The sequence below is a fragment of the Tenrec ecaudatus genome, chromosome 7, assembly GCF_050624435.1.
Source record: "Tenrec ecaudatus isolate mTenEca1 chromosome 7, mTenEca1.hap1, whole genome shotgun sequence".
In the NCBI taxonomy this organism is placed as follows: Eukaryota; Metazoa; Chordata; class Mammalia; order Afrosoricida; family Tenrecidae; genus Tenrec; species Tenrec ecaudatus.
The window spans coordinates 110,202,197-110,228,624 of record NC_134536.1 but is presented as its reverse complement, the minus strand read 5'-3'; positions in this window follow the sequence as shown (position 1 = coordinate 110,228,624).

Genomic DNA, 26,428 nt, shown 5'->3' with positions numbered 1-26,428 from the left:
CCATAAAATTATTTTCATTGCTACTTCATCACTGTAATTATGCTACTGTTATGAATTGGGAGACTCCTGTGAAAGGGTCGTTCCATCCCCAAAGGAGTTGTGACTCACAGGTTGAGAACTGCTACGTTAAAGGGACATTTTTGCAGAATTGCTCAGTGCAATTGGTTACTTGATTTACTGACTGCTGCTTCCAAGGCCATTGATTGTAAAACTAAACAAAATGGAAACTTTTCTTTTGAACATAATGTTTGTTGCTTACTGTCTCAGTTGTGAGATTCCCACCCCCCTCTACACGTTGAATTGTAATGCAGACTGAAGGCAATGTTCTTTGATTTTCAAGAGTAAGTGATTCAAGCCCTTGTCACTCTCAGCAAACAAAGCTATGTCTGTCATCTCTATATTGCCAATCCTGACGGAACAAATTCAATATCCTAAACTGAAATTCAGGCTCTCAGCTTTGTATTTTCTCTTGATCCATAACCCAAACGTAAAATCCATAACCCAAAGTGAAAATGACCAATACACGGTGTCTGGGAAGATGTTAGGGATCATCTCCAAGGCTTTGGTTAACGCAGCCATAACAGGAATTGAGGCTGTTTCACGTCTCCAGGACTACCTAGCAATGATGACACAGGACCTAAGGGACCTAAAATTCAGACTATTCTGTATGTATGAGACCCCAGAGCATCATAATTTATGTGGTGAATATCTTTGGGCAACTTACTCTCCTAGAGTCATCTTTGTTACCTGTAAAATAATGATATGGAAAGTTGTGTGGAGGACTAACAAAATATGTAAATTCCCAAGCCTAGAATTAGCAGAAAACTCCTCAAGAAAAAGGACACAGTGGGAGGGCTTGCTTTACCTGACTTTAGCACATACTATACAGCCACAGTTGTCAAAGCCACATGGTATTGGTACAATGACAGATACTCAGACCAATGGAAAAGAACTGAAACCCAGAAATAAAATCATCAGCATATAGACAACTATCTTTGAGAAGGGCCCCAAAATATCAAATGGGAGGCAGATGCCTTCTTTAACAAGTGGAAAAAAATAGATATTTACCTGCAGAAAAATGAAGCAAGACCCCTTTTCTCACTCCATGCACGAGAATAAACTCAAGGTGGATCACAAACCTTGAAGTTAAATCTAAAACTATTAGGGCCATCAATGAGGGAATTGGGGCCAACTTGAGAACTTTGGAACAGGGAATACATAGGCTACCAGAAATAGGGAAGGACACAAACACAAAGGAGGTACAAATTGACAAATGGGATATACTGAATATAAAATACCTGTGTACATCGAAAGAATTCACCAAGAGAGTAATGAGAGAGTCCACAGCCAGGGAAAGCATCTCTAGCAATGATACATCAGACAAAGGCCTTATTACTAAAATCTACAATACTCTACTAGCTTCCAAAAAAGAAAAAAACAAACAAACTAATTGCCCACTTGAGAGGTGGGCGAAGGACCTGAACAAAAGTTTCACAGGGGCAGAAATCCGAATGGCCAACAAACATATGAGAAAATGTCCCAATCTTTAGCCATAAGAGAAATGCAAATTAAAACAACAATGAGGTACCAGCTAACATCCTCAAAGTAGCCCAATTCAAAAAATCAGAAAGCAACCAGGGTTGGAGGGGCTGTGGGGAGACAGGAACTTATAAGTATGTACAGCCACTATGGAAATTGATCTGGCGAGATCTAAAACAGATGGAAATCAAGTTACCATATGACCCAGCAAGCCCCCTACTGGGCATATACCCAGAAGAGGCAAGAAACAAACCAGGGCCAGACATCTGTGCTCCAATGTTCATTGCGGCACAGTTCACAATCGCAAGGAGCTGGAAGCAACCCAAATTTCCATCAGCTGACGATTGGATAAAAAGCTGTGGTACATACATACAATGGAGTACTACGCATCGCTAAAAAGCAGTGATGAATGCATGAAGCACATTGCTGCATGGGAAGAACTGGAGGAAATCATGCTAAGCGAAGTAAGTCAAGCACAAAAGGACAAGTATAACATGAGTCTGCTGAGGAAAAAGCTACTGTATGCAAACATTCTTGGGGTGAGGACGACCATGTAGTATGGCAGAGACCAGATCAAATGCAGGGATGCACATGGTAGACAACTGGGGAGGAGGTGGGGAGAGGAAAAAAAGGATGAATATAAGGAAGAAAAGGGGAGTGGGGGCATGGGGCGCTAACCCACCCAAGGGGAGGGTATTGTTTATATCTCCACCAGACTTCAACCCAGTGCTCCAAAATGTGAATGCAACATGCCGGCGTGGAGTAGGGAACCAGTGGAGAGGTCTAGAGGCCGGCTCTAATCCCAGCTACTATGTGGACACCTGCCTCTTCCCCCAGAAGAATTTATTTCAAAAGACAACATTGAATCTGCAGCTCCAGGAGAAGGGCATATCTGATCAGAGCCCACGGGAGCAGATGAAGGGGGAGGAGGAGAGAGGAGAGCACATCCTGGCCCACCAGGCCCTGAGGATGATGACCCCAATTAGAGCAGCCAGTCCACAGAGAGGAGCACATAGCCAGCCCCACTATGAGACATGACGCCCCTCACTGACCCACAGCCCTATAGCTAACAACACCAGAGACAGTGTGGGAATCACACCCAATCTGAACCCGCCACACCGATGCAAAACACTAAGGGGGTACAACAGAACAGCAAGGTAATGGAGTGGTGAGGTCCCCAGGGAATGCTGAAGGTGGACTTTGGGTGAGGGCGTGGTGCCCCAACAGACTGAACTGGAAAACACTCCTAAAGGGCAGCAAACAATCCTTGAACTAACTACAAGCTTTCCTTTCATGTTGCATTTTTTTGGTCATTGGTATGTTCTTGTTGTTTTGTTGTATATTGTTGCTTGGTTTTTCTCTGCCTTGTTTTTGTACATGTTATTATGTCCACAGGTCTGTCTAAATAAGATAGGCTGGATGAACTATCTGGAGGAGAAAACAACTGGACCGACAGTTTTCTCCTCCAGACATGGAGAGGGGGAGGTGGGGGGAAAGGTAGTGGTGTTAACAAACCCAGGGACAAGGGAACACAAGTGATCCAAATTGGTGGTGAGGAGGGTATGGGAGGCCTGGAAGGGCATGATCAAGAGGAATTGCTGAAACCCAAATGAAGACTGAGCATGATAGTGGGACAGAAGGAAAGTCAACAGAAATAGAGGAAAGAGCTGGGAGGTAAAGGGCATTTATAGAGGTCTAAATAGAGACATGTACATATGTAAATATATTTATATATGAGGATGGGGAAATAGATGTATGTGCATATGTTTATAGGTTTACTATTAAGGTAGCAGAAGGACATTGGGTGTTCACTCAAGTACTCCCTCAATGCAAGAATACTCTCTTCTATTAAATTGGCATTCTATGATGCTCACCTTCCCGACACATCTGCTGAAGACAATGCAGGTGAATAACCAAATGTGGTGAAGAAAGCTGATGGTGCCCGGCTATCAAAAGATATAGTGTCTGGGGTCTTAAAGGCTTGAAGGTAAACAGGCAGCCATCTAGGTCAGAAGCAACAAAGCCCACATGGAAGAAGCACACCAGCCTATGTGATCACAGGGTGTGGAAGGGATCAGGTATTAGGCATTATCAGAACAAAAAAATCTTACCATCGTGAATGAGGGGGGAAGGCAGAGTGGAGACATAAAACCCATTTGTAGGCCACTGGATATCCCCTTACAGAAGGGTCTCAGGGAGGAGATGAGCCAGTCAGGGTGTAATGTAGCAATGATGAAAAATACAACGTTCCTCTAATTCCTAAACGCTTCTCCCCCCCACCCCACCCCCACTATAATGATCCCAATCCTCCCTTGCAAGTCTGGCTAGACCAGAGGATGTACAATGGTATAGATAGGAACTGGAAACACAGGGAACCCAGGATGGATGATCCCTTCAGGACCAGTGGTAAGAGTGACGATACTGGGAGGGTAGAGGGAGGGTGGGTTGGAAAGGGGGAACCGAGTATAAGGATCTACATGTGACCTCCTCCCTGAGGGATGGGCAACAGAAAAGTGGGTGAAGGGAGATGTCGAACAGGTCAAGATACGACCAAACAATACTTTATAAATTGTCAAGAGTTCATGAGGGAGCGGGGAGCAGGGACGGAGGGAAAATGAGGACCTGATGCCAGGGACTTAAGTAGAGAGCAAATGTTTTGAGAATAATGAGGGCAATGACTATACAAATGTGCTTTACACAATTGATGTATGTATGGATTGTGATAAGAGTTGTATGAGGCCCTAATAAAATGATTAAAAAAAGAAAATATACATAAATTCTCATTGATATGTTAAGTATATTAAAAGGAATATTTATGGGCACTCTTGTTAAGTACTCATGAAAAAATAAATATTGGCATACAAAATGGCAACTCCTCAGTTTGTGCGCATTCCCAAACTCGTTGGGCTGCTTACAGTAAGGTTGAGAATTTGAATCTACTAGTCACTCATCAGTAGAAAAATGTAAAGAGTCACAACATGGCAAGCCTAGGGAGCAGTTCCCTGCCCATGAGGGTACCTGAGTTAGCCTGTGCTGACTGGGGAAACAAATCCAGAGACCTTCACATGTACATAAGAAAGAGCTTTATATACAAGAGCAATTGAATATAAGAAAACATCCCAGCCCAGTCCAGATCAAGTCCATAAGTCTGATATTAGCCCATGGGTCTGATACCAATCTATAAAGTCCTTTTCAGACTCACGCAACATAGGCAATGATGCCAAAAGAGCACAGGGCAGTGACTGGAAAGTCTTGTGGATCCAGTGGTGGTAGAAGCATCACAGCGCTGGCAGGGGTCTCCACATGGTTCCTCCAGCTCTTGATCTTGGGCTGCATCTGTGTAGCTCCATCAAGCTCCTTATCAGTAATGTCTTGCATGGAGTGAGTGTGTGTCTCACCTCCAAGGAGCTATTTATCTCCTTAGCGCCTCCAAATGAGGTCTTCGAGCTGTGACCTGATTGATGGGCTAAAGTCCACCCCTTCACTCGTAATAGTCTCACATTGACAGCAGATTATGTTACTACCACAGCACACAGTTATAAGTTGGGATAAACTTGAACACAGTGGGTTTTTTAAGCTCTGAATGTCATCAATTCTTTTCATCAGCAAGAACTAGTGAACTACCAAAAAAAGTAACCTATCAAAAAGAAAGTATGTTTTACCAATCATAGGGAGCATATCTGAAAATTCTTACATAAAATTCAACAAATTAGATTTACTTTGTTGGCCTGTATGAAAAAGGAGTTGCCGTGCCTTCCATTTGGTGTTGCATTGCTTTCACACATCCCTAGTATCTGCCATTGTACTTTATCCACATGGATCACCCTACCAGCATGAGCTTGTCAACAGGCACATGATTTTTCCAAAGTTAATTTTATCTGTCTCCTTTTAAAGACGTTTAGTCAACTTCTGTGAATTTTGAAAATTAATCTAGTCAATCATATTCTGAACTTTCAATCACTACAGAGAACCGTTTCAGAACGAAAGAATCCCTGCCACATGGAATGACAAGCTGACAAAGGGAACAATTGGTCTTTTTCCCTTGGACTAGAATGACCTGGCAGGAAAGGCCTTTGCATTTTTATTTTCTGGGCAGCTGCTCGTCTCCTAGCATACTGTATGTAAAAGTTAAACACCGATACCACTTGGAACTTTTACAGTGCATTTAATGGGCTCAGCGTGTCTTGTACCCACTCTCTCAGAGCGATAGTATCTCAACAATACACCTAATAGCAGGTGACTCTTTTTTCAATGATATTAAGGACAGAAGGTGAAGGGATGAAGAGGACAAGTGACAAGAGGACTACAAGAGGAACTGGGTTGAGAATTTAGGTAGAGATCTTGACAGATCCAATAGTTAAATCACACCTTTTGGGTCAGTGTTGATGTCTATGTCGTGGTAATAACTTCATAGTAATAGTCACAGAGCATGCTTTGAGTTTAACAGTACTCCCATTGCATAGTGATTCCTTAAGCAGCAAGCACTTAACATCCAAGAAAAGTTACTTATTACGGACATTCTCATTATGGACAAATTGACATTGAGCATAATAACCTGCATTTGGGCAGAGGCTGCACCTTTTGCTTTTAACATGTATGTTTTATGACTACCTAGCTTATTCTTTAACAGAAATAAGATTTCAAAATGAATTACTTGTAGAATTATTTGGTGAGGTTTGAAAAAGAAAAACTAGCTTATTTAATTTTATAACTGATCTATGAAAAAGATTGGGCGAGTGTTATTAGGCCTGGGTTGTTGTTTTTTTTTTATAAACAGATAAAGATAGATAAAACAGGCATGGGAATTTATAGTCATTGAAACTTGGATTCTTATCTCGACTCTGCTCTTACTGATTGTGTGATGCTGGGAAAGTCACTGGAACATTTCAAACCTGTTTTCTCAACAGAAAAAGAGGGACCTTACTATCAAACAAATAATTACTTTGAAAGATAAACAAGATTATGCATGCAATGTAACTGGCCTAGGGTTACTGATCCAGGTCTCCAAGTTAACAAAGGGCAGAATGAGATCAGAGTTCAGGTCTCCTTGCTTTGGGTCAGCTGTTTTGTACATAAAGGCAATCATATGCTGCTCATTGACTCATGAACCATGCCTAAAGCACCTGACAGCTTTAGAGATTTGTTATTACTTTACCTTACGGAATCTTAAAAAGTCATGATCATAAAGCAAATTAGCGATTCTGCTGATCTGGAAACGTGTCACTTGAATTGAGACAGATTTTCCTCCGCAGCCCCCCTCCCTTGCAGGCTGAACTGAGTTTTCTGAGATGGCATTTCTTAGACATCAATTCTGTTCAATATTGTATATCCCTCCTGTGGTTGGAAACAGCCAATAGTTCCTTGCCTTTAACCCTGCTTTATTATCCGGTGTCAACATGGAACTAGTAGCTGAGGAACTGCTGGCACACAATCTGGGTACGCCGGATTCCGAGATCCATGGGCAGTGTGGAGCCGGTGAGGAAGGTGTGGTTCTTTTCTAGTCTACAGTGGCAGGCACGGCCCTCTTTGACATTACATCCTAAGTGGACTGGACTTCAGTTCTTCAGTTGTTCAGACTGCTTTTTCTACACTAGACTGAAGTGTTTCATGCATGTTGCACTACTTTAAAAAGACAGCGTGGCATAATAGAAAAGCAAACTAACAGAGTTCTCGGATGAGTTTTGCAATCTGGGATAGACCACTCACCCTCGTGTCTGTTTCTCAGCTCACATGGGGATCCTAAGAGTGCCGAGACTGGGAAGATCAATTGTGTTGTATGCGAAAGGATTTGAAAATCTAGAGTGGCAGACATGGTCATCTCATAAAATAACTGTTATTACCAGCGGAAAGTGGAGTATGAGACTAATGTTTTATTTCAAGCCTGTCCTATGTCTTTCCCACATTGAAGGTCACCTATCTAGATTATCAGCTTCATACCCTTATGGAGAAAAGAAGATAGAGCCCCTCTGACTTCACGAGTCTTATTCCTCAGAATGACATTGGAACCTTAGAAAAATAGAGCTCATAATTGTCGTGTATTTGCACTTCATATCTCAAGTGCTTGTGACAGCAGCAGAGTGGGTGCTCAGCAGCTATGTAAACAATGACTGAATTGTTTAGATAGATAAGGGTGTTATCGGCCATTGATCACCTTTCAACTGAGTTAAGTCTGTTACATTACTTTACTTCTCACCTTGAAAAGTAAACATTTCAGCTCCTGCTTGCCAATTTGGGTTCGAATAGCATCTTCTTAAGAACACAGTCCCTCCTGACATTTCCATCCCCGGTTCTAGTTCAAACCCCACTAGTTGTAGTTGCTCCGAGATCAACACCCTAGTGTCCTCAACCTAATGACAGCCTGTCACACCTCCCTAAAGTTTTCCAGAGGGACACAAGGACTGAAATCCACCCAGGAAGTCAGTCCATCCAAGGAATCCCTAATGGGATTCAAGAGGAAGCCCTGACAACACAATTCCTCTTTAAATGAAAGGTTTCTTAGGTCTGAGCGTCCAACCAGGGAGGCAGGAAACTAGTTTTATGATTTATTCAAACCCCTGAGATCATCAGTAGTGATTTGAGGCTGGTTAAAACATTGAATGTCTAATAGCTATTGAGTCTCCCAGAGAGACCCTCCTTGGTTTTATCCAGGCAGGCAGAGTGGGTCAAATGGGATCCATGTGTCTGTCATCAATAATGCTTACTGGTTTGCTATTTAAGGAATTCGAATGAAAGCCAAGTCTGATGACGTGAACTGTTTCTAATCTGATTTTTACCACATAAAGCTAGGTCCTTCGCTACTGAAACAAAGCCCAGGGAATATCGCCAACCGCATCTGTAGTGATCCATAGATTGGAAGAACACTGCAGTCTGTGAGGCTGGTGCCAACTAGGAGTTTCACAGAAACTCTCAATTCTCATAAGCCTCAAACTCAGAGAGCTGATAAGGCCTTGGGAGAGAGAGAGAGAGAGAGAGAAAGAGAGAGAGAGAGAGAGAGAGAGAGAGAGAGAGAGAGAGAGAGAGAGAGAGAGAGAGAGGAAAAAAGAGCTTTTTCTCTCTTTAGATCAGAAGGCATAACATCTCAAGAGTAAACTCACAGAAAGTTGGAAGTGTTCTGTTTCCATTTACTTCTTCAGGTTGCCAAACCGGATTGTACAAATCAATTCAAGGACGTTTTCCTACAACTTGAAATCCCAAATCACAGACTGTTCCAGTATGGTGTGCTTCCAACTGCTTGGAAGATAAGAGGGTTCTGTCATCTGTTGTTTCTATTATTATTATTTTAATTCCTCAATAGTTTATTTAAGTGACACATGAACAGGGTCAAAAAGCAGCAAGAACAGAAGGACTCATAATGACGAATAAGCACTTTTCTTAGCCCGTCCTTTCCAATCTTGTCCATTTCCCAGAAGGAGCAGGTTTTTCTGTTGTTTTCATGCCTTTTGATCTTTCCTCCTGCCCCTATGATGACAAAACTTTAACACTGAGAATACTAGAGTAAAAATTAAATTAAGAAAACTAACAAAAAATAACATTAAAAAAAAAAGCTCTTTCAGGTCAGCCAAATTCATGTATGATCGATCAATTCTCTGCTTAAGAAGAATTTAGTTAAATTATTTTCTTTTAATCCATGTGCCTTATATTGTTTTCCTATTAGTCATTTTAACCAAGCGTGTTGTTGATGTCAGGTGCCACAGAGTCCCTCCCAACCCACAGAGAAATGATGTACAATAGAACTCAACGCTGTTGGGTCCTGCTCCTTCCTCACCATTGTTTCTATGTAAAGAGCCCATTGCTGTGGCCACTGTGCCAATCCACCCCTTGAGAGTCTTCCTCTCCTTCACCTCCCCTCTACTTTACCAAACATCTTCTCCTTCTCTGCAGGCTGGTCTCTCCCGAGAACGCGTCCTAAGTATGTAAGGTGATGTCTCACTAGCCTTGCCTCTACAAAGCACTCTGACTGTACTTTTTTTAAGAAACATCAGTTTGTCAGTTAAGCAGCCCAGGGTGTTATCAATATTCTTTGCCATCACTGCAATTCAGATACGTTGATTCTTCTATAATCTTTCTTATTCTTAGGTTAATCTGCTGCACAAGACCTCTGTACAGTATTGAAAAGCAAGGAAGTTACTTTAAGGACTAAGATACACCTGTCCCAAGCCATGAAATCTTCAATTGTTTCATATGCATGTGAAAGTTGGGCACTGAATAAGGAAGACCAGAGAAGAATTGGTTTCTATCTCTGAGATCATGTATTCTAACTACAATTCCTTCCTCTTTGTTTCCAACGTTCACATTCTAGTCATCAATAATTATCAAATGCATATTAATTCCATGTTTGATAGATTTCAGATGGAATACTTTGGTAGAATTTTTCATTTTTTTCTTAACTAGTTTTAGGGTCTGGTGGATAAATTTGAGTTGTATTAATTAGATTTCCTTGTATTTGAAAAGATGTTATCTTATCCCCAAAATTTTGTACTTCAAGATATATCTTGAAATATTTTTTTGGCAATGAATGTAACATCATTCCTCTTGGTTGGGTCATTCCAACCACATAATATTCTGACTCAGAATGGCCAATACCAGATCATGTTAGCTCACTAATGCATAGAATGTTGATTTTTATACATTCCACTCCATTTTTTACAACTTCCAATTTTCCTAGATTCATACTTCACACATTCCAATTTCCAATTATTAGTTGTTGTTTACAGCTGCTTTTCCACCCATTTTGACCATGTCCCATGAATAAATGAAGGTCCCAAAGGCTCTATTCCTACAGGCTTTACTCCATCCACACCATTATGGCCAACTCTACTTTGAGGAAGCAGTTCCCTTCCTCAGTCATTTTTTTGAGGACCTTCAATAAGAGGGGCTCATCTTCTGGTACTATCTCTGGCAATGCTATGGATTTACTCATTAGGTTTCAATGTTTTGATGCTATTCATAGGGTTTTCGGTGGTTAATTCCTCTGAAGTGGGCAGCCTATTCCTTCTTCATAGTCTGATCTTAGTCTGGAAGCTTTGTTGAAACCTGTTCACTTTGAGTGACCTTGATAGTATTTGAAATATGATTGACATAGCTTCCAGCATCACAGCAACATTCAAGTACCAGAGTATGACAAACTGTCAGACATGTGGCCTTCTCTAGAGAGAATACATACTACATCTGTAGGAAGAGATGATGGAGAAGTTCAGTATCAATCTCAAAAACCAGGCCATCTGTGACTGTGGAACAGATCATCAATTTTTCTTACGTTTGTTCAGGTTGAAGTTAAGGGCAAGTAAAATATGTTCGTGCAGGCCAAAATATGACCTTGAATTTTTCCTACTTTAGTTTTGGGAACACCTCAAGAGCAGATATGATGCATAGACACTAATGAAGGAAGTCCTTATGAGCTGCGGGAGGACATCAAGAACATCATTCATGAGGAAAGCCAAAGGTGATTAAAAAGACAGAAGAGAAAGAAGAGATCAAAGTGGATGTCAGAAGAGACCCTGAAACTTGATCTTAATTGTAGAGTAGTTAAGACAAATGGAGGAAATGATGACATCAAGGAGCTGAGTTAAAATTTTCAAAGGGTAGCTCAAAAGATAGAGAATATTAAAAATAGAAAGAAATGTGCAAAGACCTGGAGTTAAAAAACCAAAAGGGAGAACATGCTCAGCATATCTTAAATGAAGAGAACTCAAGGAAATAATTCAAGCTCCATGCTGCAGTACTGAAAGAGTCTATGGGCTAAACATTGAGTGATGCAGGAGGCACCAAAACAAGATGGAAAGAGCACACAGAGTCACAGCATCCAAAGGAACTTGTCAACAGTCAGCCATTTCAAGAGGTAATAGATCAAGAACCAATGGCCCTGAAAGGAGAAATCCAAACTGCATAGAAAGCATTATCCACACCTAGCCTCCATTAATCGATAGAATAGTAAATGAAATGTTTCAACAAGCTGATGAAACACAGGAAGCATTTATTCATCTATACCAGGAAATTTGGCAGACAGCTACTTGGCCAGCCGACTGGCAGAGATACATATTTGCACCCATTCTAATGAAAGATAAGAAAGGTTACCTAAGGGAATGTGAAAAAATTATGGAACAATATGATTGATATCATATGTGTAAGGTTTTGCAGAGATGAGCAGCTGAGTGAGCTCTCCTGACTAATAGGTTTTATTTAGGGAAATAAATGGAGAAGCGAGATCAAAGGAGGCGAGGTGTATGGAATTTAGGAAGTCTCAAAGAGGAAGGTTAGAGTCAGTCCTTTGTCTGAAGCTTAGGGACTAGCCCAGTGAAAGAGAGAGAGAGAGAGAGAGAGAGAGAGAGAGAGAGAGAGAGAGAGAGAGAGAGAGAGAGAGAGACTGACTGATAGGGACCATAGGGGTCACCGCAGCAGATTAGAAAAGGAGAATTAAAATAGATACATCGCTGGATTGTCTGAAGTTTGCCAAAGAATGACATGGGTGCCATTGGGACTAGCTCTGAGCTGCCAACAGGCAGGGTGGAGACTCAGAAAACAGGCAGACAGAGAACTGAAAGAGAGAAGCAGTCCAAAAGAGAAAGAGGGGAGAAAAGGACTAGACAAAGAAGCTCCGGTACTTTTAAGTCCTTGGGAAAGTGGTGTATCATTTTGATAGGAAGAATCCCACCAGTTTTTGAGCTAGGGAAAGAATTTAGTCCTTTTAGGGACATAGAGATTCATTTGCAGCAGAGAGTTGGGACGCTGGCGCTTGGCTGGACCAGAGGGGAGGGTAGAGCAAAAAAATGCCTGGGGTGTTTGGTAGCTCTGCTGTTAGACCTTTTAATATGCAAGTAAATTTTTGCTGAAGATTATCCAATAGAAGAGGATGGGATATCATTGTTGATGTTAGATGGACCTTGGCGGAAAGATGTTTACTTATGTTTTATTGCCTATGTCAAGGCATTTGACTTTGTAGATCATAACAAACTATGGATCACCTTCAGAAGAGTGGGAATTCCATAACACTTCATAGTGTTCATGCAGAACATGTACGTGGATCAGAAAGCACTTATGCTGCCATAACAATACTGCTTGGCTTAAAATCAGGAAAGGTGTGTGCCCAGGCTACATTGTCTCAGTATACATATTCAGTCTCTATCTTGAACAAATAATCAGGGAAGCTGGCTTATATGAAGAAGAAGCTTATATGTGGTATCCAGATTCGAGGAAGGCTTATTAACAACGTTGATTTTGCAGATGGCACAACTTTGCTTTCTGAAAGCAAGAAGGGTTTGAAGCATTTGCTCCTGCAGATCAAGAATTTCAGCCTTCAGTACAAATTACGGCAAATGTACACAAAACAAAAGTCTGCACAACTGGAGTATAGGTAACATCATGATAAATGGAGAAATGATTGAAGTTTCCAAGGATCTCATCTTGCTTGGATCCACCATCAACACTCATGGAAGCAGCAGTCAAGAGATCAAATGACACCTTGCATTAGGTAAATTTGCTGCATAAGACCTCTTTAAAGTGTTGAACAACAAGGATGCTACTTGGAAGAACTAAGATGTGCCTAGCCCAAGCCTTAGTATTTTCAGTGGCATCGTATTCATGTGAAAGGTGGACACTCGATGAGGAAGCTGGAAGAAAGTCGATGAATGTGCACTGTGGTGTTGAAGAAGAATACCGGAAGTCCCAGGGTCGGTTGGAAGAAGTACAGTCAGAATGCTCCTTAGAGGCAAGGATGGCGAGACTGTCTCTGTGCTTTGGATGTGTTAGAAGGAGAGACCTGTCTCTGGAGAAGGGTATCATGCTCGGTGAATTGAACATTCAGTGTAATCGAGGGAGACCCCGGACAAGATAGATTGACAGTGGCTGTCCCAATGGGCTCAAATGCGCGAACAATTGCGAAGCGTGTGCAGGACCCGGCAGTGTTTCACTCTGGAGCACACAGGGTCCCTCTGCGTGGGAACCTACTCAAGAGCAACTAGCAACCACAGCAGGGGTATTTGAAGTGAAAAGGGCAAACGAGGGTTGATGAAAGTCACATGTCTAAAAGGAAACAACCATATCCGAGTATAAAAGAGCAAGGCTCTTCCTGATGTTGAGGTTTGAGATAAATGTCTCTGTGTTTTATAAATATCAACCAGTATAATAGGCATTATTCTAATAATCTGTTCTGGGGTAAACACAAAGGTGGACAATTTATTTGTCTTTTTGTGATCCTAAGAGTTTTTGAGTATCTGATTTGATCCAAGAATATTAAAAATGTAAATTCTCTATAACTAGATCATTGCAAATCATTCGATATTATTACTAGGGACCGTGAATGACACCAATTGGATAACAGAGATGTGAGGAGTAAATCCTGAAAAGGAGTAGAAAAATTCAAGGAGCTTTTTTTTGTTGGATGACTAGAGAAACCACAGGAATGCGGAGAAAGGGTTGATAAAGGCAGATCTGTCTGCTTTGCACCGTCCTGGAAAAAGCAATGACTGGTGAGAAAGGAACTGTTCGTATGTGACAAACGGAAGGATACACCTATCGTTTTTCTGGCAGAAACAGGTGGCTCTGGACATGAGGGGAGGATGGGGCTCGCCACTCCTGTAAGGATTTGTAAACTAGGAAGCAATCCGTGGGGTCACTATGAGCTGGAATGAATTCCATGGCGATGGGTGTGTCTACCGGAGATCAGCTCCGTAAGGAGCCAGCACTGCCATGTACAAACGGACACTTTTCACCGTCACCCTTCTTGATCTGTCCCCGCCGAGTCCTGATTCTAGTTCTGTGCCGGGAGCCCTTATGGCTCAGCAACTACGAGTTGGTGCTAAAACTCAGATGAACAGCTTCGTGGGAGGAAAGACCTGGCATTTTTCTCCCATAAAGATTGTGACCTAGGAACCCCAACGGGCCAGTTTCCCTCTGCCATACGGAAGTCCCTATGGTAGCACTCACAGCCATTTCCCATGTTTTTTTTTTTTTTTTTTACCAAATCCGCTTTCTTGGGAGTCACAAAGGTCCTCATCGGACCCAAGCACCCTGTTCTTCCTCTTTCACCGCAGCGCTGCCCTCCTTCCTTTCCCTCGTTGCTGACAGGCTGACCAGGTAGGCATCGCGCCTCCAACTACTTCCATCTTCATTACATGCTCTTCGTTTTAATTGCTCCTACTCCTCATTCTGTTTGCCACCTCCAGACAGTGCAGTTATTCTGGGAAATTCCTGCTTGCTTTGCTCCTTTTTGTTTCCTTCCAGCAACTCACAGTGTTCACCTTGGACCCTACAAAACCCAAAGCACACCAACTGACATTGACTTGTTTCCAACTCGTGTGACCTCAGGTAGCTGCCTTGGAGTCAGTGTGACTCATGGCCACGGCTGTGCAGAAGACTTAAGCCCTGGCTGATCGTGGGCCATCAGAGAGTGCATGGTATGCTTGAGCCCATTGCTGTGGCTGTTACATATTTTAAGTGCCTTCCAACTTAGGGGCTTTATCTCTTAGCTCGTCACTAGACAATATTCCACTGTGCTCATGACGAAGGAATACATGGCTAAGTGAGCAACTTCAGTTATTTCATTAAATATCTACCTGGTTTTCTCCTGGTCTCATCTGGAGACATAGCTCTCCACCCCTTTTTAAATCCAAAATTGCCTTTTAGAGCCATCAACTACAAAATAAACTCTGTCCTCCGGAATATGGTGTTTATATCTTTGTTTAAACGTTATATTCAACTTCATGACTTCAAGACGCTTTTACCAAAGTCCAGTGGAAATAATTTGTTAGTGCCTTGTCTGGTTTTCTTTTCCTTTTTTATTGTAATATTTTCTTTTTTGCATTGGTCTGGAACTAAACCCGCAAAGTCTTTGGAGGCGATGTAATACTTGGAAGTGGGGAGTGAGGGCAGTACAACATGGTGAACAGAGTTAATGTCTCTGAATTGTACATTGAAAAGTGGTAAGATGACCCAGGTCTGGTTTTCTTTTCCTATCTCCCCAACTGCCCACTGTAGGAACTTGCTTTCTTTATTCAGCACTATATTTTCCATGCTTGGACAGAGACGGGTACACAGTATGCTTTCAACATTTGTTGAATAAATGAATGAATGGATGAATGATATTGTACTGACCAAGTTTTTTAGTCATAATTCATATTTGTTGAATGTTAACTCTTGTCAGAAACTCTGGTAAGCTTTTACAGGTAATTCGAGTATATGTCTATAATGGAGATATTTCATGACTGATAAAGCAATAGTCATGGAAATATTAACTAATTTCCTTTAGTTATACAGCCAGGACCTGGTTAGTGATAGTTTGACTCATCCCACTCTATATGCCTGGCACATCTACCATTGAATTTTCAACCTTAAGGGGTCTGGAAATCTAGATGAAATGCCTTCTTTCACTGAATTGCCGTGCTGTGGCTCTTAACTTGCCCTCTAGTAACTGTCCTTCTGCCCTGATCTCAAGACGGAGCTTTGTTCTTGTTTTGTGTGTCTCTCAGCAACTTGCTCATGGTTTCAGGATGGGAGCTCTGCTTATCCATCACAGCCCTTTGACATTAAACCTCCACTCCCTGAGGGAGAATCTGTCCACATCCCGAGGACCTGCCTGCTGTCTCATGGGAATCCCTGGCAATAAACCTAGACCAGTTGACATGCATGTAAGCATCTCATGTCGCCACTCACTGCCAGATGCAGAGGAATCCCTGCCGCTGGTTATCGATCACACTATGGGGCTAGCATCGTTTATACGCCTCTGGAGCCTCCCTAAAGGATTCCTGATCACACAGTGGTGACCTGCTTAGTTACTAACCACCAGGCTGATGATTAAAACCCACCAACCTTCCAAGGCAGTATTCTCTGGTAAAGAATTCTCTGAAAACCCAAACCAAACTCACCATTGAGTTGATTCCAATTCATAGCGATCCTACAGCACAAAATAGAACTTACTGTCCTTGTGGGTTTCTGAGACTGTAAATCTTTATGGGAATGTAAAGCCTTATCTTTGTCCCTTGGAAAGGTTGGTGGCTTCAAACTGGTTTGCAGCCCGACCAGTAACCCACTATGAGGCCTGAGAAGCCCCATGGAGCAATTCTATTCTCTCCTATAAAGTTTACTCTGTCCTATAAACTTCGAATCGATGGCAATGGGTTTGGATTTTTGGTTTATGGCCTTAAATCCAATGTTTTACCCTTCACTTACACTTTTCCCAGACTCAGATGCATCAGGCCCCAGGCTTGATTTAGTTCTATTTCCGTATTCTTGTGAACCTTAAAACAGGCTCTACTCAGGCTCAGTGTGTGATAGTTAATCCTTCTATTTACTTACTCACCCATGTGTTCCTTTATTCAGGGCTTCATTCACCTATATAATCAAGAATCTTTTATATGCCAGATATCATACCAGATGGTTGATTCAAGCTCAGTAACTTGATTTGAAACTCAATACCTGTGTAGGTATTTGATGCTACTTGCAGTCTACAAGAAGTCTTCCACAAAGCAGCAAACACTAAAACGTCACTGGGGGACACATTACTGAGGAAATTCAGGTGTGCTTCCTCATGCCACTAGTCAACAATCTAAAATAAGATCAATGGAAAATAAACTATGAACTGGGAAACTGTAACATGCCACGAGGTTATGTTAAATGAAGAAAAGTGACAGTGTAGCGATAAGGGACAGCTCCAGTTTGGGAGGATCTGGAAGCAATATGGATCAAAGGAAAGATCAGGGTTTCTCCAGGTACCGCCTAGGAGAGAGAGACTGTACCGAGTGATCGAATGTTAGTGCACAGTGGCAATTTTCACAGTAAGTCCCACTTAGGAAATATTCTGGGCAAACATTACATGGCAAATAAATGCAGGAGTACAAAGGGGACTCAGATACGATCTCTGTGTACAAATTGAGGAAGACAGACATACAGTACCCGAGAAAGAGACTAGCATAGTTGTTCCAGCATCAAAGGTATAGTTTCAGAAGCGATACCAGACACTGCCAAGACCCAAATTTCCTATTTTCCCTCTTAACGTAAAGAAACCATTGATACAAATCCCAGAATTTTGTCTTAGGGTATGGCATGACAAAGTAGGAATTAGGGACTTGGCAGTAGAGAAACTGTACTGGATATTTCACACCGCCTCTCTTCATCCATTGCACCCTCTCCCTCCCTTTTCCCTGCGATGAAAGGTTGGCCTGTGTGAAATGCAGTCATGGGCTCCCTTGCCCTTAAGTCAAACTATAAAATAATAAGGTGGCAAGCTGATTAATAAATCAACCATCCACATTCATATTTTTAAATTAACTGATCATCCCAGGATAGACCAATAGAATTAGCTCTCTGAACCTTGTGCAGTCAGAAATAAGAGCTTGAAGTAGGTGGGCTCCAGAAGACCCAATTCACTAATCAACTTCACCCGTGCGTAGAGCAAGTGTCTATGTAGAATCATTTGTTTTACCTGCTATTTAGTAATGATGATACGGATTCAATTAGCACCTGATTGCCAAGCTAGGTGTAGAATCTGGAGCTGTCTGTGAAATTCAGTGAAAAGAATGAGTCCTTCAGAACTTCCCTGTTGTTATTACTGTGCCAATCAACCAGGACATAGGGCAACAAAAATTTATTTTTATTAAGTACAGGTTTTGAGATCATTTAAGCTTGGTAGGAACACGGAGATATGGTTTAATAGTTTTGATTGAGACAGGAAATATAAGTGATCCCTAAGTGATCACAGCATGAAGTATTGATTTGCTTTAATATCTCTCCAATATGTCAGGTTGTGATTTAGTCCAATCAGCATTATCGGTGAATTACAAATTCATTCTATGTAAAAAAAACAACAACAACCCCAAAGCAAAGAATTTGGCATGCAAAAATAATTGAGAAACTTAACAAGTGGATTTAGCAAGAAAAACCCTCAAGTCTAAGGCACATCATGCACCTGGAGTTCCACGTTGGAAGAGCCCAGATTTCAAGAAGAGATGGACAATTTGGCCCTTGTTTCACCCAGGGTTGGGTGCACAAAAGTGAACTGAATAACAGAAATCAAAAGGCAAACATTGACACCGGAGCTCACAAGACTTAGCAAGGAACACATTCTTAAAAGTCATTAAACAATTTTGAAAAGAAATTCAAGCTGCGGGGACTGAGCTGTGAGATCAGAACAATGCGCTCTGTGAATTGGAACAGAGGCTTCTGAAAGAAATGTCTACAGTTTTGAAGAATACTTTTCCCAGACAAGCTGCTTTGTGAGGGGATTTTTTTTTTAACAAACATGCCTATTTTTGACTCAGCTCAGAAATGAAATATTTCAAAAGCCCTTTCAAGCTCAACATCTCTAAAATTACTCCTTCAAAGTTGTACTTTAAGGGGTATTGGAGAGATGAGATTAAGTGAGATTCCAAGCGCGTGAAATTTTCATAGGCATGATAAAGACACTCAAAAGCCCCAACACCTCCATTAATTTTTTCAGTGTTTTTTGAAAAAAAAAATCAGTAAGGGTGGGGGAGGGAGGGGATAAAGAGGAGCTGATATCAAGGAGTTCAAGAAGAAAGAAAAGGTATTGAAACTGATTGTGGTAGCAATTGTACAATAGTGCTTGGTGTGATTGAACTATGGATTGTTATGATATCTGTAAGAGCTCACAATAAAATGATTACATTTTTTTAAAAAGAGAAATACTGGTGGGGGTAAGGAAACAGTTTCAAAATTTGATTCTTAACAAAAGAAAGCATAGGCAAGATTTTTTTTTTCCTCTCTTGGTTGACAAACATTAAAAGGGGAGGTTTTTAAAGAATTTTTTAAATGAGAAATAGTGTTGCCAGTTTTCCTTTTAAGAATAACACCACTGGTTTCAATAATAATGACATTGACCTTGAAAACAAAGTTTATAGTACCAAAAAGTTGAGATAGACTCATTATTTGAATTATGTAACACCACCACCAACCAAAAGACAAGAATGTGAAATACTCTTTACATAAAAATATTTTCTGGAGAACTAATATAAAATCCCAAGTGAATTTACTTAGGTAGCCACTGTTGACCTAATTTTTATATTTGGGATTTCATTATTTTAATTACAGAGTTGGTTGGTTGGATTTTCTTCAAATGCAAAAATGCCAAGTGACGTAGTTATATCAATGAGTCCGGAACCCAGACGGATTTTTCATGGAAATATTCAAGTGTGGAAGAAAGCCAGACTCATGGGGACTACTTTGTATTTTCGGGTCTTGAAAGTTTTTCAATGCTGACAGGGTGCAATCTTATCTTCTATTGCTCTCTATTAGTGGAAAATATTTTCATTTTTCCTTCTCTGACAGGTTTTCACCTTGCACCATTTCCGGCTTTCAAGGTGGTTCTGTATTTTCGGGAATCTCAGTAGTTCCTGACTTAGGAGGGCCTTCCCTTCTGACCACTCTGTCCTCCGTTCTGCTATAAGTTGAATACCTTCCCCTTCATTTTCATTACTACTGTCTTTCATTAGCACTTATCTTTATAAATCTCGTCTTTAACATCTTTCAGTGAACATCTGAGAATGTTAACACCAGCAAATTGTGTGCTACAATGTTTTATGTAGTACTCATTTTTAATGATAAGATGTACTATAAAAGAAGAGAAGAGACAGTGGTAAGTGAATTTGTTCTAACGGAGACATGTTGTACTTTGAGGGCTACCTAGGTATGTAAACTTAAGTATCATAAATGCTATTTAAAGAGAATTATTTTTATAAGCTAACTTGCAAATTATAAATCTAATTTTAAATAATTGTTTTAAGGTTCAAATTTAGCTAAACATTTATGAATTAGACAAAATGTACATTTTTTGGTTTGTTTTATGAAATAGATTTAAAAGGAGTTCAAATTTATACTGCTGCTCTTTTGGTAGTGGGTTTCTCAGGGGGCACTGGTTCTTGCAGAATCCTCTAAATCATGACCCAACCAAATGACTATTTTGCCCATAGGAGGATTCCAAATGCTGCTTTGCCTGCCTTGTTCCTGTCTGGAGACCCCGGGGTTTACAAACAGTTAACCCCCTTGGCTGCCAAGAGTTTGGACGTTTGCCTTCCTTTACAGATAGATGCCTGTGACAAAAGGCTTGATGCTTGCTGGGTGTAAGAAGAATCTGCCATTAGCAACTCTGTGCAGCCCAGTTCCATTCTGCACACCCGGGTGGCTGTGACTTAGCATCTACTTTAAGGCACATGCTTTAGTTCTCTTTCTTTGGCAGGGCACCAGCCCACGCTGGCCAATCAGGGCTTCCTAGGTGTCTGCGGGAGAAGAATGGCTTGTAGGAAGAATAGCTCTCCTTTACTCTGGAACCGCATGCAATGGAGTCCATCCAGCGGAATATGCCAAGAGCGTTTTTTCTAGCTGCTGGAGGAAAAGCCGCAGAAAGAAGCCAGCGAAAAGCAGAATCAAGATGGAGATGGATGAAGGACCCGGGCCCAAGCCTGCCTGGGACCTGGAACTCGCTAATAAAAGACAAATAATGACTCTCTCTTTGTTTTAAGCTTGTTGACTTTGGTTTCTGCCTCCTACGGTGGAAAGAATTCTGGCTAATCCAACAATCAAGTGGCACAGAAAGCTCGAAGGGGAGTGATTTATAGCAAACTATAAGGTGATAGATCTTGTTCTCACGCATAAATGGCAAAAATAAGTTTCTATGTGTCCTCACATACATAGCGAGGAGACAAAAATGAGAGCTCTTGGTTTAATGCATATAAAACAGAGAGCTTTTCAGTCCATTTTACGAAATGTGCTAGCGGATGACTTGGTTTCAATTGCTAGACAATGTATAAGAATGTTAAAAGAATTACATTTATATACCAAAAGCATGATCAACTTAATAAAATATGTTAATTCAAATTTTTAGTCACATGGAAACAAATCAATGCTTTGACTAAATAATTTAAAAAATCATTTTATTGGGGGCTCATACAACTCTTATCACAATCCATACACACATCCATTGTATGTCAAGCACATTTGTACATTTGTTCCCCTCATCATTCTCAAAATATTTGCTTTTTACTTGAGCCCTTGGTATCAGCTCCTCATTTTTTCCTCTCCCTCTCCACTCCCCTCTCCCTCATGAGCCCTTGATAATTTATAATTCGTTATTTTGTCATATATTACACTATCCGACATCTGCCTTCCCCCACTTTTCTGTTGTCCACCCCCCACTGAGGAGGTTATATGTAGATTTTTGTGTTAGGTTCCCTCTTTCTCCCCCACCTTCCCTCCACCCTCCTGCTATCGCCACTCTCACCACTGGTCCCGAAGGGATCCTCTCTCCTGGATTCCTTGTGTTTCCAATAATTTAATGGCACTTAATATGAGGTGGTTCCTGGGACTGACCATTCTAGGTCAAGTTTAGAAGTTTAGGTAGGTCAACAACAAAAGAGTCAGAGTAATCCCTCTGCCCTTCATTACTGCTTTGTTGTTAGGTGCAGAGGAGTTGATTTCAACTCAGCAGCTGCCTGTAACAGAGTTGATCAGCCTCACCGGGCATTCTAGTCTGCGATCTTTGCAGAAGGAGGCCAGCAGCATGCCAAATCTTCCTCCCAGACCACGTGTGTGATCAGCAGACACGGGCTTAACTCCTCATACCACCACAAGCATTTAACGCTTGGCCCTGCTCTCACTGCACAATCGCAAAACCATATGCAAGTACAGTTAATTATTGAAAACCAAACTAACCATCCTCACGGCCACGTGGATGAAGACAAGGGACAACTGCCTCTGTGGGTTTCTGATGCTGTAACGCTCTATGGGAGTAGAAAGTTCTTTCTCCTGACTTGATTTTTATATATGGAAAAATATAATCACTGGGTTGGATATAAATTTTACTCAATTACTCAAAGAAAATATCAATGGAAAGAAATAGATGTAACTGGACATTCACAGTAAGAAATTCTTCTCTCTCATGCTGTGTCTATATACAAGATTATTTGATGCTTTTGGGTGAATGGAACATGATTTTAATTCCCTTAAATATTGATCTCAGTTAGTATTGAGATCAAGTGAGGTGAATTGTTTTATACACGTAAACACCACCTTAGTAACTCAGAATATTATATCAAGTTCGGTCATTTCCCAATGGCTTTGTAAGGGTTTTCAGCAACTGTTCTTTAGAATCGAATATGGCCTAGAATGTGAAGGCTTCACTTTGAGTCTGCTGCTCTGGCTCTCCTGGCTATCATTCAGTACTGTTTTTAATAAATCAAGCTCAAATGCAGGCAGCTGTCAGTTGCCATTGAGTTGATTCTGACTCATGGACTTGAGTTTTGACTCCCTGAGTGTTTAGAACTGTGCCATCGGGTATTCAAAGCTATGGCTGTGGGAGCAGCTTGCCAGGCCTGGCTTCTGAGGTACCCGGGGGGCGGGGGGGTTAAACTGCCAAACTTTTATTTAGTAGTCAAGTGTTGATCCATTTGTTTCTATGAGTGAACTTATTAAATGCAAGTAAACTCAAGAAATGTAGAATTTTACAGTTGGAAGGCACCTTAGGATGGATTTCACTGACAATTCCATAAATGAGAAGCCCCAGATTCAGAGCCCTGAAGTACCTGACAAGGTCCGAAGTGACAGAGTTGGGCCTGGACACAGGTCTTCAGTCGTGGTTCATTTTCCAATTGAAATACTACTTCCTAGATGCTCTGAGAACACCTTAGCTTTTCTGATTGTTCGGGTTTGGGTTCATGTTTATTTTTGCATGTATGTGTATAACCTCAGAAATCTGAGCTGCAGTGTTAAATTTCAAATTGGAATTTTGTACTAAAAGATGGCATTGTTGGAAAATTATAGTTTTCATTGTGTTTTATTCTATTAGATAATAAAATAATTTATATAAACAAGACTGGGTTCAGACATTTGAGGATCCTGAACACTGATATTCTGTGGTGCCCCTTCTATGTTTATTCATGCATTTGAATGGGATATGTCAGTTATATGCATGTGTGTGTACCTCAGCTATTTATATTGTCATTTCTTTTAAAACACAGTTATATTATTAGCTACTAAACACAAAAGTAGGTTATACCATGTTGGCAGTATGAGATGAATTGAATTATAAAATTATTAATGAATGTATTAGTCTGGGTAAACTAGGGAAACAAATCCACAGAATCTCATGTATAAGAGATAGTTTTAGATAAAGGGTAAGTGCACATCAAGAAAGTATCCCAACTCAGTGGTGCCCAAGCCCACAAGTCCAACATTAGTGCTATCCCAACTCAGTGGTGCCCAAGCCCACAAGTCCAACATTAGTGCATATGTCTGACACCAAGCTACAATGTCCTCCTTCATCTCACAAAATACATGCAATGACACTGACTGCAGGAGGAAATCGGAATCGGTGAACGTGTAAGCATCTCAGCACTGGCAGAGGTTTCCACGCAGCTGCTCCAGCACCCAGGGCTTCATCGGGGTTGGTCCATGTGACTTCTTCTTGGGAATGTCTTGCAGGAAGTGAGCCTTGCCAGCTGAAGCAGGGGACTGGCTAAGATAGCTGCACCCTGGTCCGACCATCAGAAAGCAAGAGACCCAAGAACCAGAAAGGTGAGGCTCACTGAGCCATTTATCTCTCTGCCCTTCAATTAACCCCACATGTGTTTACCAGCCAGGTTGTATTTTCTCAGTGGATTTTACTATATGTACACTTTTCTCACTTGTTGACTATCTCTTTATCCAACAGTTTGCATTTTGGGCAATACTAAAAAATCAACTCTCATGAATGATACACGTCTGGCAGCAATGAATTCTAAAGTGTGAGGCCATAGAAATGCAGGTTGTGATGTGAAGGTGTGTACTAACTTAATTAGGCCACGATTCTTAGGGATTTGGCATTTGTGTAATGATGTGGTCAACCTCCATTTTCACATAATGCCAGTTTTCAGTCAACAACCTAGTCTTTGGAACCTCATTATGTGAACAAGTTAGGAGTGTGCGTGCCACGTGTTCAACAAAAAGAATATTCTGCTTATTCTACTAAAAAATGTGAATTAGTGAACTTAGTTGCTTCAATAAACAAGGTGAAGTTCTAGTCATCTGCAATGAATAATTGACCTCCAAATTTTTGCTTTAAATGGCTTATATTTGAATTTTGATGTTTCTTTCATAGTACATGCTATAGTAATAAATGAACAAATAAGTGTCATGAAAGGAAATTTAAGAATCAGAGAGCAAATATTTCAACAAATTACTGCATTTTATTTTTAGAGTACGTTAGACTCAGCAATACTCAACCTCACTTTAGGAATATTTGGAAGAAATAGTATACTCCCAAGAGATGCACTGAGATAAGGAGTTTCCATTACAAAGGAGGAGACAGATGTCAATGAAGATGTTGAAGTGGTGGGGGCCTCCTAGCTTAAATAATATTGTATGTGGGTACACTTCTGACCCTGAATGAATTTTATTTGTGGCTCGTACATTCCCAGACCCTGAAGCGATGATTGATTTTGTTTAGTGCTCTGACTGCTCCCTTCCATTGTGGTGCTCACTGTACCTGGTGTCCTGTCCTTTTGACATCTATGGATCTTTACTTTGGACAGCTCTTATCCAGGTTTCACTGATGTGTTAAGCACTTGCTTGTCTTGCTTATTGGATATTCCATCCTAGTCTCTGAACTTCTGTTTTCCTAGTATGCTTGAAGGTTACTATTTTTCCTCAGCCTCTCCAGCATTTGTGGTTTTTTGTTTTTGTACTTGGTTGTCCTTGTTGGAACAAAGTGGTGTGTCATTGTTGCTTCATTTGCATATCATGGATGGTTAGTGATCATGAGCGCTTTTTCATATGTTTGTTGGCCATTTGGATGTCATGTTTACTCTACTGTTTCCATGGATTGTGATTGTAAATCCAAGGATCCATGGTGGTACAGTGATGACGTGCTTGGCAGCTAGGTGAAAGGTCTGCAATTTTAACCTACCAGCTGCTCTGAGAAAGAAATATGTCGCAGTCAGCTGCTATAAAGATACAGACTGGAACCCTCACGGGACCGTTCTCCTCTGTCCTACAGGATTGCTATTAATCAGAACTGATTGACCTACAGTGGGAATACTGAAGTGAAAATAGGTCATTTCAATATTAAATAACTATTTTTCTCAAGGTCACATAAGCTATAAAATTTGGGAGCCAGATTTAAAGCCAGCCAATTTAGCTCTAGAGATGAACTCTAAACTAGTACAACAGCTAACTGTATCATGATATTTAACTTAGCTGCAATATATTTCAAAGTTCTATCACAAACTACCATTATTCTCACCTTAAAAAATAAGGATTTCCAAAGTCATGAATTTCTATATTATGATTTTAATGAAATATTACTTTGGGGGTACATGTGACATCATGGTCACTTTTAACTTGAATTCTTAAATATGTATTGCTTTAAATTTTTTCCAAACTCAAAACACCCCATCAAAGAGATCCAGCAGGACAAAGGAGAACTGCCCTTGCGGGTTTCCCAGACTGTAGCCCTTTGTGGGAGTCGAGTGCCCACCGCTCTCTCGTGGAGCAGCTGGTAGTTTTGAGGTGCGCCTCTCACTGCATTTCCAGGGCTCCTTAAAGGCTGCCTTCCAACTCTCCCTCCTATATTGCTAAACAGAACAATACACACTTCTTTTTGCATGAAACGCATCATTTACTTTAGTATGTTCTGTCATGGGGTCACTATGAGTCAGCATTGACATGGTAGCAGTGAGTTTTGTTCTTCGGGTGTACTCCCTACAGAAATGTAAATGTGGAAGTAAATACACAAATTGTAGCCCAAGATGTTCTGGAGAAACTAAGCAGGACATAATGAGAAGTCTCGGCAGGCAATTCATAATTTATATGCTTGGATCGATTACCCAGTAAGCAAGGTAAGCATGTACTTAAAGCATAAACCAAACAGGATTGGCGAAGTAAAGGATGAGAGGCAAAGAGAAAGGCCTTC